The sequence below is a fragment of the Petaurus breviceps genome, unplaced genomic scaffold (assembly GCF_028583685.1).
Source record: "Petaurus breviceps papuanus isolate PSGF00001 unplaced genomic scaffold, PetGlider_PUasm1.0 185, whole genome shotgun sequence".
Lineage (NCBI taxonomy): Eukaryota > Metazoa > Chordata > Mammalia > Diprotodontia > Petauridae > Petaurus > Petaurus breviceps.
This window is the reverse complement of record NW_027185797.1, coordinates 1,536,496-1,554,959: the sequence shown is the minus strand read 5'-3', so window position 1 is coordinate 1,554,959 and position 18,464 is coordinate 1,536,496. Positions and strand designations below refer to the sequence as shown.

Below are 18,464 nucleotides of genomic sequence, written 5' to 3'. Positions count from 1 at the left end.
CTAGCCCATCACCTGTACCCACTCTACCACCAGACACTTCCAGAGAAGGGCTGGCCTGTCAAAGAAGTACTTCAAGATTCAGACTCTGTTTAGATTCCCACCTGCCCAATTACCATCAGGTAAGTCACTCAGGGCACAGATGACAGTGGAAATAATTAGCAATAGCTAAAATTTATTTGCCACAAATTCACATATTATCTACTTTAATCTTTCAACAACCTGTGAGTTGTTGTTTTCCCTATTTTACAAAAAACAAAAACAAAACAAAATAACAACCGAGGCAGGAAGAGGTTAAGTGACTTGTCCAGGGTCATATAAGCAAGCAAGCGCCTGAGGCAGAACTCAAACTCAGGTATTTCTGATGCCCAGTAATTCACTGTGCCACCTAATTCATCACCTATGTGATTTATACCAAGAACGTTTGTATTTAATGCACATTCGGAGTCTTGAGATAAAATATTTAACACTGTAGGTTTATAGTTATGCTTCAGCTTATAAGGTAACCAATCACCAGCCTGATTTGAGGGAAAATACACAACCCACGGGAGGCTGAGCATAGGAAAGAGAGCTGGCTTGGACATCAGAGGACCTAGGTCTAAGTCCCATTTCCTCTGCTTACTATTTGTGTGACCTTGGGTCTCTATGCATTTCATTTTCCTGTCTATAAAGTAAAAGAATTGAACTACATGGCCCCAAAGATTCCTTCCAGGCCTAAACCTGTGATTCCAGTGTTTGAACAAGTACATCACAGAGCAAATCATATTTGCTCTGAGACAGTTAATGTGGTTTATTTTACAAACAGAATTCAAACAACTTAAGGGCACCACACAGTCTTACTCATTCTCCCAAACACCACAACCAAAGGATAATCAATTTTGATTGGGAATCTTCCCAGGAAAAACTAAGAGTTCCCCAAAATGCTAAATAACTGCACCCTTAGCTTGTGAGTCAATGCCACAGGGAAATTTTAAAGAATATTATCTACCAAGACGAGCTATTTTTGTGGAAATAAACTTGTATTTCTCTGGACCCGGAAAGCACTTTAAAAATCTGGACAAGTGATGACCCAGACCACTTTTTTACATCTTTAGAGATAACCCTATTACACTGAATATCACCTATCTTTTCAGATTTACTACCGATACTATCCTTGGACTGGTTAACTTGGCAAGGTAAAACACTGTGATAATAAGGACACTGTATGACTGAATATGATAGTGCCATAAGAAATGACAAGCAGGGTGGTTTCAGAAAAACCTGGGAAGATGTATATGAACTGATACACAGTGAAGGGAGCAGAACCAGGGGAACAATCTACACATTTGAAAGCAATATAAAAATCATTACTTTTGAAAGATCAATACGATGACCTACACAATTCCAAAAGAGCCAAGATGTAAAATGCTATCCACATCCACACAGAGAACTGACAGTCTCATGGTGCAGAATGAAGCACATTTTTCCCTTTCATTTTCCTTGTTTTTTTTTCTTCAGAACATAACTAATGCAGAAATATGTTTTGCACAATTTCATATAAATAATGGGTATCATATTTTTTGCCTTCTCAGGGAGTAGGGGAGGGGACAGAGGGAGGAAGGGAACTTGGATCTGGAAATAAAAATTAAATTAAATTGTATAAAAGTAAGGACACTGTTATGAGTTCCTTCTCCATTAAAAAAAATTTATCTTGTGTTTCAGTACTAATATCATCCCTAAATTCAACCAAATGTTTTACAAATGAGTGCCAAGGTAAAAACCAAAAGTGTTTGAAATAATATGGACAGTAGAACACATCTGTTACACTTACCAGGAAAAGAAGCCAGAATGACACACTGACCTACATAAAAGTGGTTAGGGCCATGTTTAGATGTTAAGAATGGTGCCTTACTAACTGTGTGACCTTGAGCGAGTCAATGATGTTTCTACTCCTATTTCCTGACCTGTAAAAATGGGGACAATAACATCACTGCTGTGAACCTTCTCGGTTTGCTATGAGGACTGAACAAGAAGAACAATTATGACGATGAACAGCCTTCAGATAATGTCATATTAGTGCAAACAGAAGGAACAAGGGATGTTTAACCTAGAGAAGAGTAAGTCTTAGTGGGGAGAGAGAACACTGCGGGCCAGGCCCACATTAGGCTTGTCCACCAAAGCTGAAAAGATTGAAGAGTCCAACTTTTTTTTAACGTAAAAGCAAGAAAAATAGATGTGTCTGATTTTACATTGTGAAAAATTAGAGATTGAAACATTCAATAACCCTTTTTCAAATAATTGTGAAAGAGCCTAGTACAATGAAAATAAATACATAGTTGATGAGTAAAGAAAAATTAAGTAGGCTCAAGGTATAGAATACTTAGAAACTTAAATGTGTGTAAATCATAAGGAAGTGATATGATGCTCCCATAAATGCCAAAGGAATAATAAGCAACTATATGGGAATACTAATAATTATCATAAACCTCAGGGAGGACAGAGAAAAATGGGAGAGGGTGAACATCTATTTTTGGTAAGACAAAAAACCTAATATAAGCAAATGTAAATCAGTAATGTTACATTTTCATCTCTGCAGATCTATGTTAGAAAATCCATGAGATGAATTTATGAGAAGAAAATTTATACCACTCTTAAAAGAACACCTCATTGAAAATATTTCAGTCAAAATCCTTCACACTGTCAAATAATAATTAATTTGCAAGGACAACCTGCTTTATAGAATACTCTGACAACTAAGCCACTGCTAAACTTGGAAGAAAAGCAATAATGCACCACTGAATATAAGATGGGTTATTCCATTGTTTCAGTTGTGTCTGACTCTTCATGACCCCATTGGGGGTTTTCTTGGCAGAGATACTAGAGTGGTTTGCCATTTCCTTCTCCAGTTCATTTTACAGATGAGGAAACTGAGGTAAACAGGGTTAAGTGACTTGCCCAGGGTCACACAACTGGTAAATATCTAAGGATGGATATGAACTCAGGCAGGTAAGTCTTCCCAGTTCCAGGTCTGGCACTCTGATTATACCACCAAGCTGCTTGTAAGATGGAGAAAATGAGATAATATCTGGAAAGCACTTAGCAAACTTTAAAGTATTAGAAATGCTAGTTTTTGTTATTATCATTATTGTTGTTATTTCAAATTCTCATTCTGCAAGTGAATTGTTTCCATGAGATATATCATGCAACAGCCATGAAAATTAAGAATTGGATAATGGATGAAAAAAATGGAAAAGCAGTTCAGGCTTCCATCGTCCCCTGCCCAGATCAGAGCTGTCTCCTAATGGATGTCCTGCCCACATTCTTTTCCCTCTTCCAACCATCCTGCAGAAAACTGTCATATGGGTATAAAGTATTGACATGACCATGCCTTCCCACTCTTCAAAAACTGTTGATGACTCTCTAATCCCTCTGGGATAAAATATGAAATCCTTGGCCTGGTTTTCAAGACCCTGCATAGGCATACCTCAGAAATATTGTGGGTCTGTAGTCAGACCACTACAATTAAGCAGTCACATGCATTTCCTTTGGTTTCCCAGTACCTGTAAAAGTTAGGCTAAGGCAGAGTCTATTCAAGTCTATGCAAAAGTATTATGTTTGGGCAGCTGGGCAGCAAGTCATTTAACCTTGCTTGCCTCAGTTTCCTCATCTGTAAAATGAGCTGGAAAAGGAAATGGCAAATCACTTCAGTATCTGCCAAGAAAACTGCAAATGGGGTCACAAAGTTGGACACAACTGAAAAACGAAATGGGCTCATTTTATGTCTAAAAAAATCAATGTACATACCTCAACTAAAAAAATTCTTCATTAGATAAGGATTCTGGGAAGATGGTGTAATAAGGCAGAAAAGTACCTGGTTCTCCTAAATTCCTACGCAAACAACACAAAATATTGCCTCAGTGTGAACTCTGGGAGTAGAAATAACTTAAAGGCAGGGGGAGGATAAAGCAGTTGTACTCCTAAGACAACTTGAAAGGCCCCCAGGACAGACCTACTTGCAGAGGCAGAGGTTCTGCCTAAGTAAGAGCAAACACCTCCAGGCGCACTCCACTGAATCAACTAACAACAAGCCTTGGAAGACAACTGGACCTGGCTAAAACCTCAGCTTTGGGCTTCAGGAACGTTCACCTCACTGACCAGGGTTGAGCGGAGGATCAGAGGACCTTCCACTGGCACTGGACGCTAGGTGCAGGTATCAGACACAGTCAGGGCTATGGCTGTGGGTAAGAAGGAGCAAGTGCACCACTGAGTGGGGTCTGAAAGCATGGGGACCCTGCTGGCTGTGGGCGATCACAGAAGAAGGGAGTCCCTGGTTTTGGTCCCAGGGAAGAAGGGTGAGCTGAAGTTTGCAGCCATAATAGGGACCACAGAAAACAAGAGCGCTTGTGGTGACAGTGCGGCTAGGGGCCCTGGTCATAGCTCAGGGAAAAGAGGAGTGCAGAGGTTGGTGCCCTGACAGAGCTTAGAAAACAACTATACAGAAACCTGAAAGTCTGAGACATTATTCCCCGTACCTTAAGACTAGAGCCTGGGGGTGGCTAGGTGGTGCAGTGAACAGAGCACCGGCCCTGGAGTTAGGAGGACCTGAGTTCAAATCCAGCCTCAGACAGGTAACACAAAAACTAGTCATGTGACCTTGGTCAAGTCATTTAATTCCAATTGCCCTCCAGAAAAAAACAAAAATAAAAATAATGAGTAAGCAAAACAGGAAGAATTCAACCATAGATTGTTAGAGTGATAGATAAGATCTGGGTTCAAATTCAGAAGAAGATAAATAGTAAAATTAAAACAGCTGCTTCTATCTCCAATAAAAAAAAACAAAATTGTCACAAGAATTTCTAGAAGAGCTTAAAAAGGACTTTAAAAATTAAACAAGAGAGGTTGAAGAAAAAATAAGGAAAGAAATAAGAGTAATGCAAGAAAATTATGAAAAAAAAAGAGTTAACCAATTGGAAAAATAAATCCAAAAATTTACACAAGAAAACACCTTAAAAATTAGAATTGGCAGAGGGGAAGCTAATGGCTTCACAAGACACCAAGAAATATAAAACAAAATCAAAAGAATGAAAAAATAGAGGAGAATGTGAAACATCTTACTAGAAAAACAACTGACCTGGAGAATGGACTGGAGAGAGATAATATAAAAATTGCTGGACTTCCTGAAAGTTATGATTTAAACAAAAGTCTAATCTTCAAGAGATTATTAAGGAAAACTGTCCTAAACCTTTAGAACAAAAGGGTAAAATACAAATAGAAAAATACCACTGATAGCCTCCTGAAAGAGATCTCAAGATGAAAACTCACAGGAATATCACAGCTAAGTTTTCTCATTGGTATATGTATAGTCAAATACAGAAAAGCAGAAATATTAAGTACATTCTTTTAAGATCATAATGGAATAAAAATTACATTTAACAACGGGCCAGGGGAACACAGAATTAAAATTAACTGGAGACTAAATAACCTAATCTTAAAGAATGAGTTAAATAAAAAGTCATAGAAACAATAAATAATTTTATTAAAGAGAATGATAATAATGAAACAATGTATTAAAACCTATGTGATGTAGTAAAAGCAAGTAATTAGAGGAAAATGTATATTTCTAAAGGCTTAGATCAATAAAAATAGAGAAAGAGCAGACCAATGAGTTGGCTATGCAATTTTTAAAAACTAGAAAAAGGAATACATTAAAAATCCTCAGTTAAACATCAAATTGGAAATACTAAAAATTAAGTTAATTTTAAAATTATTTTTTAAACTTAATTTTTAAAATTAAATAAATTAAAATTTGGTTAATGAAATCAAATGTAAGGAAACCACTAAATTAATATAAAACAAGAAATTGGCTTTATGGAAAAAATCAATAAAATAGATTAAACCATTGGTTTATATGATCAAAAGAGAGAGAAAAAAACCCAAAAATATTAGTATCAAAAATTAAAAGGGTGAATATATATCATTAATGAAGATGAAATCAAAGCAATTATTAGATGTTATTTTGCCCAATTATATGCAAAGAAATTTAACAATTTAAGTGAAATGGAAGAATATTTATAAAAATATAAACTTCCTAGATTAAAAGAGGAGGAAGGAGAACATCTAAATAAACCTCATTTAGAAAAATAGAATAGGCCATAAAAGAGCTTCCTAAGAAAAAAGCACCAGAACTAGATGGATTTACAAGTGAATTCTACACAAATTTAAAAATCAACTCATTCCAATACTGCATAATTATTTGGAATAATAGGCACAGGAATCCTACCAAACTCCTATTATGAAACAAATATGGGCTGATACCTAAACCAGGAAGAGAAAAAAGAGAAAGAAAATTATAGACCAATATCATCAATGAATATGGATGCAAAAATTCTAAATAAAATACTAGCTAATAGATTACAACAATATACCACAAAGATTATACATGGAGACCAAGTGAAATTTATACCAAGAATATAGGGATGGTTTAATATAATAAAAACTATCAGTATAATTGATTATGACAATAACAAAAGTAACAAAAATCATACGATTATATCAAGAGATGCAGAAAAAGCTTCTGACAAAATACAACACTCATTCCTATTAAAAGACTCAAAAGTATGGGCACAAATGGTTTTTCCTTAAAATAATAAGAAACACCTATCTTGTAATATAAACTAGAAGCCTTTCCAATAATATCAGGAGTGAAACAAGGATGCCTATTATCACCAATATTATTCAATATTATATTAGAAATGTTAGCAATAGGGAGCAGCTAGGTGGTGCAGTGAATAGAGCACCAGTCCTGGAGTCAGGAGGACCTGAGTTCAAATTCGGTCTCAGACACTTAACACAAAAACTAGCCGTGTGACCTTGGGCAAGTCACTTAACCCCAACTGCCCTCCAAAAAAGCAAGAAAAAAAAAGAAAGAAATGTTAGCAATGGCAATAAGAAAAGAAAGAGAACTTGAAGGAATCAATCAGACTGGGCAATAAGGTAATAAAACTATCTCTATGGAGAGGATGTGATGATATACTTGTAAAATCCTAAAGATTCAAGTAAAGTTAGTTGAAACAATTAATCATTTTAACAAAGTAGCAGGAGACAAAATAAACCCACATAAATCATCAGCATTTCTATAAAGAACTGACAAAACCCTGCAAAAAAAGATAGTAAGAAATAGCACATTTAAAATAACTGCAAATTATATAAAATACCTAGGAGTATACCTGCCAAGACAAATCTAGGAATTACATGAATATAATTATAAAACATTTTTATACAATAAACACAAATTCAAATTTAAATAATTGGAGCAATATTCATTGTTCATGGGCATACAGAGCCAATATAATAATAATGACAATTCTACCTAAAATAGTCTATTTATTCAATGTTATCCCAATTAAACTACCAAAAATTATTTTACTGAGAAAAAATAATATTAATTCATTTGGAAGAAGAAAAGGTCAATAATATCAAAGGAATTAATGAAAGAAATGTAAAGGAAGGAACTTTAGCAGTACCAGATCTTAAACTATATTATAAGGCAGTAATTATCAAAACTATCTGATACTGACTACGGAAAAAAAAGATGGATAAGTGGAACAGAGCTGACATACAATATATAATAGTAAATCACTATAGTAACCTTCTATTTGACAAATGTAAAAAGCTAAGCTTTTGGGATAAGAATTCCCTATTTGGTAAAAAATTACTGGGAAAACTAGAAAGCAGTCTAGAATATTGGGTTCAGATCAATATCTTACATCATTTACCAAGATAAAGTCAAAATACATACATGACCTAGATATAAAGGGAGATATCATAAGAAAACTATAAGAACATTGAACACATTACCTATCAGACATATATAGAGGAAAAGAATTTATGAATAAGAGATAGAGAGCATTGTGAGATATAAAATAGATAACTGTGATTACATTAAATTTAAAAGGTTTTATACAAATAAAAGCAATGTAGCCAAGATTAAAAGGAAAGCATTAAATTGTGGGAAAAAATTTATAGACCATTTTTCAAATAAATATCTCACATCTCAAATATATAGAGAATTTTGTCTGATTTATAAGACTATGAGTCATTCCCCAATTGATAAATGCTCAAAAGATATGAACAGGCAGTTTTTTGATAAAGAAATCAAAACTACCCATAAACATATAAAAATTCTCTAAATCATTATTGATTAGGTAAATAAAAATTAAAACAAGTGAGATATCATCTCGTGCCCATCAAATTGACTAAAATGTTAGAAGGGGGAAATGATAAATGTTGGAAAGGATGTTAAAAAACTGGGACATTAATCATTGTTGGTGGAGCAATCTGGAATTATGCTCAAAGAGTTATAAAACTGTATATACCCTTTGATCCAGCAATACCACTATTAGGTTTATTTCCCAAGATGATCAGGGAAAAAGGATAAGAACCTATATGTTCAAAAATATTTATAGCAGCTCTCTTTGTGGTGATAAGGAACTGGAAATTGAGGGGATGGCCATCATTTGGAGAATGGCTAAACAAGCTGTGGTATATGATAGTGATGGAATATTACTGTGCCATAAGAAATGAATACCTGGCTAATTTTAGAAAAACATGGAAAAACTTGCATGAAATTATGAAAAGTGAAGTGAGAAGAAGCAAAAGAACATTGTATACAGTAACAGAAATATTATTCCGCGAATAATTGTTTAGACCAAGTTATTCTGAGTATTATAAATACTCAAATCAACTATAAAAGACCTATGAAGGAAGATGCTATCCACCTCCAGAGAAAGAACCGATAAATAGAAGTATGCATGTGATTTTACTTACTTTTACTTATATTTATAAATCTGTGTTAAATAGTGGCCTTTTTTAGTACAGGTAAGACAATTCAGAACTTAAAATGTAACAGAAAAAATTTAAATAAAAAAAAACTTTATTGCTAAAAAAATGCTAACTACCATCTGAGTCTGAAGTTAAAGTTATAACTTTGTTTTTGCTGGTGGAAGGTCTTTCCTCAATGTTGATGGCTGCTTACTGATCAACAAGATTGACTCTTCCTTTCACATGAACACTGAGATACCACCGTAGGGTTATTAATTGGTCTAATTTCAATACTATTGTGTTTCAGGAAATAGAAATGTTCAAGGAGAGGGAAAGACAGGGAATGGCTAATCAATGGAGCAGTTAGAACAAATACATTTATCGATTGTTTTTCTGACTTACATGGGCATGGTTAAGAACAATTATAATTATAACATTGAATATCACTGGTCACAGATCACCATAACAGATATAACAATAATGAAAAAGTCTGAAGTATTGCAAGAATTACTAAAATGTGACAAAGAGACAAGATGTGAGCACATGCTATTCGAAAAAAATGGCCACTAATTGATCAGTTCGGTGCAGGATTGCCACAAAGGTTCAATTTGAAAAAAAGAAAGAACAGAAACCCACAGTATCTGCAAAGCTCAATAGAGCAAAAGAGCAATAAAACAAGGCATGCCTGTAGAATCTGTCTCCCTCCTAATTTTCCAGTCATTTCCTATTTCTCCCTTTCATATTCTTCAGATTCTCATCTATTAGACCTGCTAGATCTTTCCTATATATCATGTAACATCTTCTATTCCCCTGCCTTCACCCACAGTGGTCTCTCCATATCTGGAATGCATCCTCCTCACCTTGACTTCTCAGAATTCCTAGCTTCCTTCAAAGCACAGTTTATGTGACACTTCTCACACCACGAACTTCCCAATTCTGCCCTGTTCTTAAGTCTGTTCTCATTCTCTCTCCTCTCCTTCTCTCTCTCCCTCCCTCTCTCTCTCTGTGTCTCTGCTCTCTGTCTCTCTCCTCTCTGTCTCTCTCTCTTCTCTATCTCCTCTGTCTGTCTGTCTCTCTCCCCCCTCTTTCTCCCTCTCTTTCTCTCCCCCTTTCTCCTTCCCTCCCCCCCATCCTGTAATGGTAAGGGAATTTGAAGATCTTCCCTGCCCCTTAATGGACCTCACTTGGAGCCTAATAAAAGAAGTTTGCTTAGGGGAGGTTTGTTTTTCAGGAAAGCACACCTTTTGTTACTTTGTAATTAGGCAGTGGGTCACTGAAGGTTGTAATGTCCTCTGACCCTGAAGAAGGGTATATATACATACATACATATATATGTATACACACACATATATGTTGGTGCTTCTCTCTCTGGTAACTATGTGTATATGTAATGCTCAGACAGCTAGAAGTCCTGTCTGTTGGTCTGTTGAATTGTGTTATTTTCTCTGTCTATTATATTTTTTGTCTGCTTGTAACTTCTGTTTGTATTTTCTAAAGTTCAGGGTGCTGACTTTTCCCTCTGGAACTAAGTAAATGACATATATGTTTGATTAAAATAAGACTGTCAACCCCTTTTAAGTTGCTTTCCTTTAGAAAAGCAGATCGAAGAACCTGTGCTAGTAACCATCCTGGGTATGCTGGGGTGCTTGCTGTTACACCTCCCTCCCTCCCTCCTTCCATTATTTTGAATGTATACCATATTTATTAATCTATGTGTTATATCTCCCCAGCAGACTATAAACTCCCTGAGGACAGCGAGGGTTTCATTATAATTTTGTTTCCCCAACACCTAAAACAGTGCCTGGCCTATAGTAGACATTTAGTAACATTTATTGAATTGAAATTAATTTGACAATAATTGAACATTCTACTCACCTATACATAAGTACCTAGTTTCCTCATGTGTGATAGTAATGGCATTTAAAGATTCCCCTGTATTGGCTTGGTTTTTCAAATTGATTGTGTTAAAACCCAGAGCTTGTTAATCCCACCTGTGGGATGGACTTGTTGATGTGAAAAGAAAGTCTTGAACTGGGAGGAGCTGGTGATGTAGATTTGGAGAGACAAGGGAGAGGAAGAAAAACCTTTTGGAAGCAGCACCCACGTGGAGGCAGAGAGAGACTGAGAAAGATTGCTGGGGCCACTTTGAATCGCCCTGGACTTTTGAGACCTGCCCCCTGAGCTGCCAAGGACTGAGGAGACATGGCTGTTTGGCTGGTACTTTGTCTGTCTGTTTTGATGTTGTTTTGCCAGATCTGTCCACTGGTGAAAGACAGTCCTGTTGAAGAAGTCCTAGAACCTGGCTGTTGGCTAAGAAGCCCTGAGACTGTGCTGCAGACAGAGAGTGAATACTGTCCACTGGTGAAGGACAGTGCTGTTGTTGCAGGGGTCTGGAGACTGTCCTGCAGACAGAATGAATACTGTCCACTGGTGAAGGACAGTGCTGTTGTTGCAGGGGTCTGGGAACCTTTCTGTTGGTTCAGAAGCCCTGAAGAAGGATTTTCTTGTTGTATGTTTACAGAAATCCTGGGAGAGGGTTTTGCTAATGTTGTCAGGGGTTCTAGGACTGTTCTACAGACAGAGGATGAATTAATGAAGGGACTGGCAATATATCTTGTGGCCTTGCTAAGCCTTGTCTCCCCAGGAACTAAGATTGCTGAGAACTTGCCTTGTGTCAAGATGAAGAAAAGACCTCCATTTGGGTATTAAGTGCTGTGTTTAAACTTGATGTAACTCTGGGGTAGATTCAATTGAGATCCAGGGGTGGGGAACTTTTGACCTTTTTGTGCTCTGTGATTGACAAATGAAGGTATAGCCTAGGGGTGAAGTATTTAGACCACGGACTTTGTAATTGATTGATTGGAAGGTCCTGGGGTGGGGTAGTCCTTTACTAATCACATTTAGTAAATGCTGTATTTGGAATGATGTCATGTTTTGATCTTCTCTGTTCTTGGTTGGTCACTGAATAAAATGGAGAGCATCTATTTTGAACCTTGGGAAGTTGCCTTTCCTTGGCATTACATTATATTACATTATGGCGTAGTCAGCAAGGAGTACAAAGCATAGTGCCTCTATTTGTTCCAGGATCCATGGCCATTTAGATTGAGATTGTAAGGCTAAGGATCCTGCTACTTAATTTGCCATCAGATAGACCATTATTCTGACAATGCTGAGTTTGAAGAGAGCTGAGAAAAGTCTACAGGCTAACAAGAGTTTTAATAAGCTAGAAAGTTTCCTTCTTAACTATTATAAACATTTATGCTATATATTATATCTCTTTTGCTAATTATATATCCTTACTGAAAGGAATAAGAGCATGTTAGTAATCTATCTCTTCTGGAGTTTAAGGATATACAATGTAATTCCTTTACCTTTACAATGCTGACAAGAGGAAAAGGACTAATTATCATGTTAAAAGTGAATCGTCTTCGATGAAGCTTTTATGTAGTCAGTCATAATGTCTTGCAGAAAACAATCTGACTTATGGTATATCTAACTCTTCCATAATATGTTGTCATACACACATTTCTATCTCCATAGCTTTCTTTGACAGTAACTAGGAACTTTGCTGAAAAGATCATAATGAAACAAGAAAAGGAATAGGGATGGGGATGAAAAGTCCTCTAGATTCAGCTATTTTTAATTCATCATTATGTTAAGGAGCCACTAATTTGAAAGAGTTTGATACTATGCAGTATGAAGAAAGAGCAAAGACTTTCAATGGCATCCATTCAACATGCCTCTCCCACCAATTCAGTTTACTTTGTAAAGAATAGGAAGTGCATGCAACCTGTTGAGAAAGTGTTCCAAGTACATATTTTGGGAATAGAGAGTTGCATGATTCACTCTTCAGTGCTTTGCCCTTACAAATCTTTCACAGAATTTATGATTAATATACATTCTATTAAGATAGAATTCCACTGTGACCCATATGAATCTTCTATGCACATGCACTGATGAGTTCTTTGTTCCATAAAACACTCTCATTCATTGGCCATATCTTGGTTGGTTTAGTAATATACTGACATAAATCAACCCCAAGGGATTTTAATCTCAAATACAAAAGTGGCTGTGGTTTCCCAAATAAAAGGGTCAAATAAAATGAAAAGTTCAGCAGCTTCAAAGTTCATTCAAGGACATGTCCTAAAAATGATTCATCTTGAACCTTGTATTTAAAGAGTCTAAAATAGAGTAGTTTTATGTGTTGTTGCTATTGTTTTTTTTCCGTTCAAACCCTGGCCTCTGGAAATAAATGCAAATTTTATAGCTAAGGTGCAACAAATGTTAGATTTAGCCTGCTGTTACTGTACATTACCAATAACTAATATAATAAGAATGATTAGCTGAGGGATGCTAACAATAACTTTGGTCATATAATACAGGACAGATATTAGGATATGTCTTTGAAACTCATTTGTACTCAATCTGTCAGATATGAATTAAATACACAAATGAAATGTCTCCAAACCTTAATGAATTTGTTCTTGTACAAAATCTTTTCATAACCTAAAACATAAGATGACAGTGTCTAAAGAATATTATAGAAAAAAACCACAACTTTGAAAGACTTTAGAACTTTGATTAATACAATGAAAAACCACAATATCAGTGGAATGAGGAAGAAACATGCCTTTCTGTGAGCCAAGAACCCCTATGGAGGTTCATCATATGCCTATGGATTCCTCATCAGAATCATGTTTTAAGATAACTGAAGGACATGTTAAATTTCAGTTAGAGGTTTGTGGGGGGAGGGACATGGTATTTTTTTTTCTCATGCAAATTCATGGACTCCCAAAAGCTATCATAGAACCCCTAGTAGATCCATGCATAGCAGACTAAGAATAGCAGCCTAGCAAAGTCCATGGAGTAGGCACTTAATAAATGATTCCTGAAATGGATTTAATAGTTTGCTAGAGTAGTCTCATTATACTTTGTGCTCAAAATACAGCACTAGGGAGATGAGAGCCATCCTGAATTTGGAAAGGGGAAATACATATAATCCATATCCATGAAAACCTAGCTTACCTGAACAAGACTTCATATTTGATATTCTACCTAACTCCTGGCCCCTGCGAAAATATACTACTAATGCTATTAACAGATCACAGACTGAGAAAATGAAAGACCAAAACTCAAAGGAATGAATATAGCAACGTGAAATGAAGTGATAGCATGTATATTGGAATCTAGTGTGACTAGAAAGAAAAAAACAAATGTCAGAATGACAGAAAAATAACTCATTTTAAAATCAGTGCAAGAAAAATCCCAAACCCCTCCCCCATCCCGCAGGACACTGCTTTGTTGTGGCAAAGGGGTTTGTAAAATAGCTCAATGAAACTATGAGCTATGCCATGCATCCCCAAGGTCATAGTGTAGAGCTCCGACAAAAGGTCACAGGGCATTAGAATGCTAAAGTAGGAAATCAAAAGACAATTAGATTAACAGAAAAGTCTGGTTTTGGAATACAAAATAAAGCAGACTAATAGTTTTGCCAAGATAACCCACTGGTCATAACAAACACTTTTTTTTTCAACAACTGAAAAGGTGACCCTACACACAGACATCACCAGAAAGTCAATATCAACATCAGACTGATCATGTGCTTCTCAGTTAAAGGTAGAAAAGCTCTAAACAGTCAGTAAAAACAAGATCTGGAACTAACTATGCATCAGAGCATGAGCTTTTCATTGCAAAATTCAGACTTAGGGAAAATCATCAGAACACATAGGTATGATCTAAATAACATCCCTTCTGAATATGAAGTGGAGGTGGTGGATAGATTTAAGGGATTAGATCTATTAGATAGAGTGTCTGAAGAACTATGGACAGAGGTGGAAGCAGCAACAAAACATCCCAAAGACAAAGAAGAGTAAGAAAGCAAAATGGTTGTCTTATGAGGCTTTACAAATAGCTGAAGAAAGAAGGAAAGGGAAAGGAAAAGGAGAAAATGAAAGATGTGCCCAACTGAATGCAAAATTCCAGAAAACAGCAGAGAGAGAGAGAAGGTTTTCTTAAAAAAGAAATGCAAAGAAATAGAAGAAAACGATAGAATGGGAAAGACAAGAGATCTCTTCAAGAAAATTAGAGATATTAATGGCAATTTTCATGCAAAAATAGTCAAGGTAAAAGATATAAATGGTTGGGATTAAAAGAAGCAGAAGAGATTAAGAACTCCCAAGAATACACACAAGAACTATATAAGAAAGATCTTCACATCACCGATGACCACGATGGCACAGTTTCTGATCTAAAATCAGATATCCTGGAAAATGAAGTCAAGGGAGCCTTAGGAAGCATTGCTAATAATAAGGCTGGTGGAGGTGACAAAATTTCAATTAAGCTATGTTGTTAAGGTGCTGCATTCAATATGTCAGCAATTTGGAAAACTCAACAATGGCTACTAGATTGGAAAAGATCACTTTAGGTCCCAATTCTAAACAAGGGCAACATTCAGATTAGCAAACAATTGTACTGACTTCACATGCCATCAAGGTTATACCTAAGATCCTACAACTTGGGCTTTAGCGCTATGTGAACTAAGAATTACTACAAGGGCAGGCTGGTTTTGAAAGAGGTAGAGGAAACAGAGACCAAATTGCAAACATTTGCTGGATTATAGAGATAGCAAGGAAAAAAAACTACTTCTGCTACCTTTACTATGCTAAAGCCTCTAACTGTATAGAACACAATAAAATGGGGCAAGTCTTCAAAGAGATGGGAGTACCAGATCTTCTTGTCTCCTGAGAAATGTATATGTGGGCCACAAAGTGACAATTAGAACCAAATATGGAACAACTAATTGGTTTAAGGTTGGAAAAAGAGTACAACAAGACTGTAGATTGTTACTTTATTTATTAAACTTATATCCATAGTACATCATGTAAAATGCCAGGCTGGATGAGTCAAAAGCTGGAATTCAGGTTGCCAGGAAAAGTATCAACAATCTCAGATATGAACACGATGTCATTCTGATGGCAGAAAGTGAAGAAGAATTAGAAGCTTCTCAAAAAGAGTTAAAAAGTAGACTGTGAATGCTAACTTGAAGCTTAACATCAAAAAAACTAAGATCAAGAGGGGCAGAACCAAGATGGCAGAGTAGAAACAGTACTTCCACGAAGCTCCCATTTCTACCTCCTCCAATACATGTAAAAAATGACTCTAAACAAACTTTAGAGCTACAGAACCCAGAAAGTGACAGACAGAAACTAACCTCCCTCTGAAGACAGCCCAGAAGGCTGGCAGGAAAGAGCCATCTCAGAGCTATGAGAGCAGAGCCCAGCCCCACATGAGTCCAAGTTAAATTTTAACCCCAGGGCAGCCACTACATAGCCGCCAGTTGGAGGGACTTCAGGAGAGTGGATCACCAGCAGCTACGGCAGTTTCCAGAAATATCAACCCATAGATGCCCAAGGACAAAGTGAGAGGTCAGTGTGAACTTTGGGAACGGGGAGTCCAGGAGGGCCATCCAGCCTCTGACCCCGGAAAGAGAAGTAGCTGAGGGTGGCGGCAGTGCAGCGGCCATTGCCATGTGGCTACTTCAGAGCTCCTGGCTTTCAGATCGTAGGGGGACCAAGTGACCAGTGTGAGGGGTGATCAATATTGCTTTAACCTGCTTGGATCTGGATCGCTGTCTAGGGGGAAGGTCCTGGGGTGCGTGACCAGTGAGCCAGAGCATGTGGAGGCTTCAGAAAGGGCAGAAATAGCTCCAGCAGCTAAGAAAACCACAACCATTTGGGACAAAGCTCTCCTCTCTGGAAGCAGAATTCTACTGTGGCAAAAAGCTCAAAAGTCAACTAATTGAGTGGCAACATGAGCAAACAAGGAAGCAAAACAAGCACAGCAATCCGACTTTAGATTCCCATTTTGGGGACAAAAAGAATCAAAGCATGGATCAGGAGGAAGACAGCAAAGTCAGAACTCCTGTATCAAAAGCTTCCAAGAAAAATATGAACTGGTAGGGGCGGCTAGGTGGCGCCATGAATACAGCACCAGCCCTGGACTCAGGAGGACCTGAGTTTGGATCTGGCTTCAGATACTTACCACAAAAACTAGCCATGTGACCTTGAGTAAGTCATTTAACCCCAATTGCCCTCCAAAAAGCAAAAAAAAGAAAAGAAAGAAAAATATGAACTGGTTACAGGCCATAGAGGAGGTTAAGAAGGATTTTGAAAACCAAATAGGAGAAGTGGAGGAAAAACTGGGAAAAGAAATGAGAATGATGCAAGAAAATTATGAAAAGAGAGTCAACAACCTGACTGAAAAAAAATAACACTTTAAAAAATAGACTAACTCAAATGGCAAAAGAGGTTCAAAAAGGCAAGAGTGCCTTAAAAATGCCGAATTTGCCAAATGGAAAAAGAATCTCAAAAGTTCACGGAAGAGAATCATTCCTTCAGAATTAGTTTGGAGCAAATGGAAGCTAGTGACTTTATGAAGGCAATGTGAAATATCTCATTGGAAAAACCACTGACCTGGAAAATAAATCCAGGAGAGAGAATTTTAAAATTATTGGACTACCTGAAAGCCAAGATAAAAAAAAAAAAGAACCTAGAAATTATCCTTCAAGAAATTCTCAAGGAAAACTGCCCTGATGTTTTAGAACCAGAGGGAAAAATAGAGGTTGAAAGAATCCACCAATCACCTCCTGAAAAAGATCCTAAAAAGAAAACTCCTAGGAATACTATAGCCAGGTTCAGGAGTTACCAGATCAAGGAGAAAATATTATAAGCAGCCAGAAAGAAACAATTTGAATATTGTAGAAACACAATCAGGTGGGCCGGCCAGGTAGCACAGAGAGTAAGAGCACCGGCTCCAGTGTTGAGATGACCTGGTGATCGAATCCCAGGCTCAAACACTTAGCACCCACCCAGAAACACCTGGCCGTGTAACCTGGAGCAAGTTACTTAACCCCAATTGCTTAGGGACGGCCAGGTGGCTCAGCGAGTAAGAGCACCGGCTCCAGTGTCGGGATGACCTGGATCAAATCCTGGCTCAGATACTCAGCACCACATCCAGAAATAACTGGCCATGAAACCTTGAGCAAGTTACTTAACCCCGATTGCTTATAAAAAAAAAACACAATCAGGATAACACAGGCAGCTTCTATAACTGAGGGATTGAAGGGCTTGGAATATGATATTCCGGAGGTCAAAGGATCTGGGATTAAAACCAAGAATCACCTACCCAGCAAAACTGAGCATCATGTTTCAGGGGAAAATATAATCATTCAATGGAATAGAGGACTTTCAAGCATTTATGATGAAAAAATGAGAGTTGAATAGAAAATGTGACATTCAGATACATAAAGCAAGAGAAGCATGAGAAAGTAAACAGGGAAAAGAAATCATAAGGAATTTATCAAAGTTGAACTATTTATATTCCTACATGGAAAAAATGATAATTGTAACTTATGAAACTTTTCTCAGTATGAGAATAGTTGAAGAGAATATAAATATGTGTGTATATACATATATATGTATACATACATATATGTCTATATAGGAGGGTATATGGGTGTATGAATACATATGTGAATGTGTGTATATAAGTGTACAGGTATACATAGACAGAGGGCACAGGAGCAATTGAATAGGAAGGTATGATACTTAAAAGGTGAAATTAAGAGGTGAGAGAGGAATATAATGAGAGGAGATGGGGAGAGACAGAAT

The 18,464-nt window shown here is 36.8% G+C and overlaps 1 protein-coding gene across 3 annotated transcripts in view; it reads right to left on the bottom strand.

Moving 5' to 3' along the window:
• The window catches only part of ULK4 (unc-51 like kinase 4), a 651,081-nt gene that overhangs the window by 386,990 nt on the left and 245,627 nt on the right, over positions 1-18,464 (bottom strand). The window lies entirely within an intron of this gene.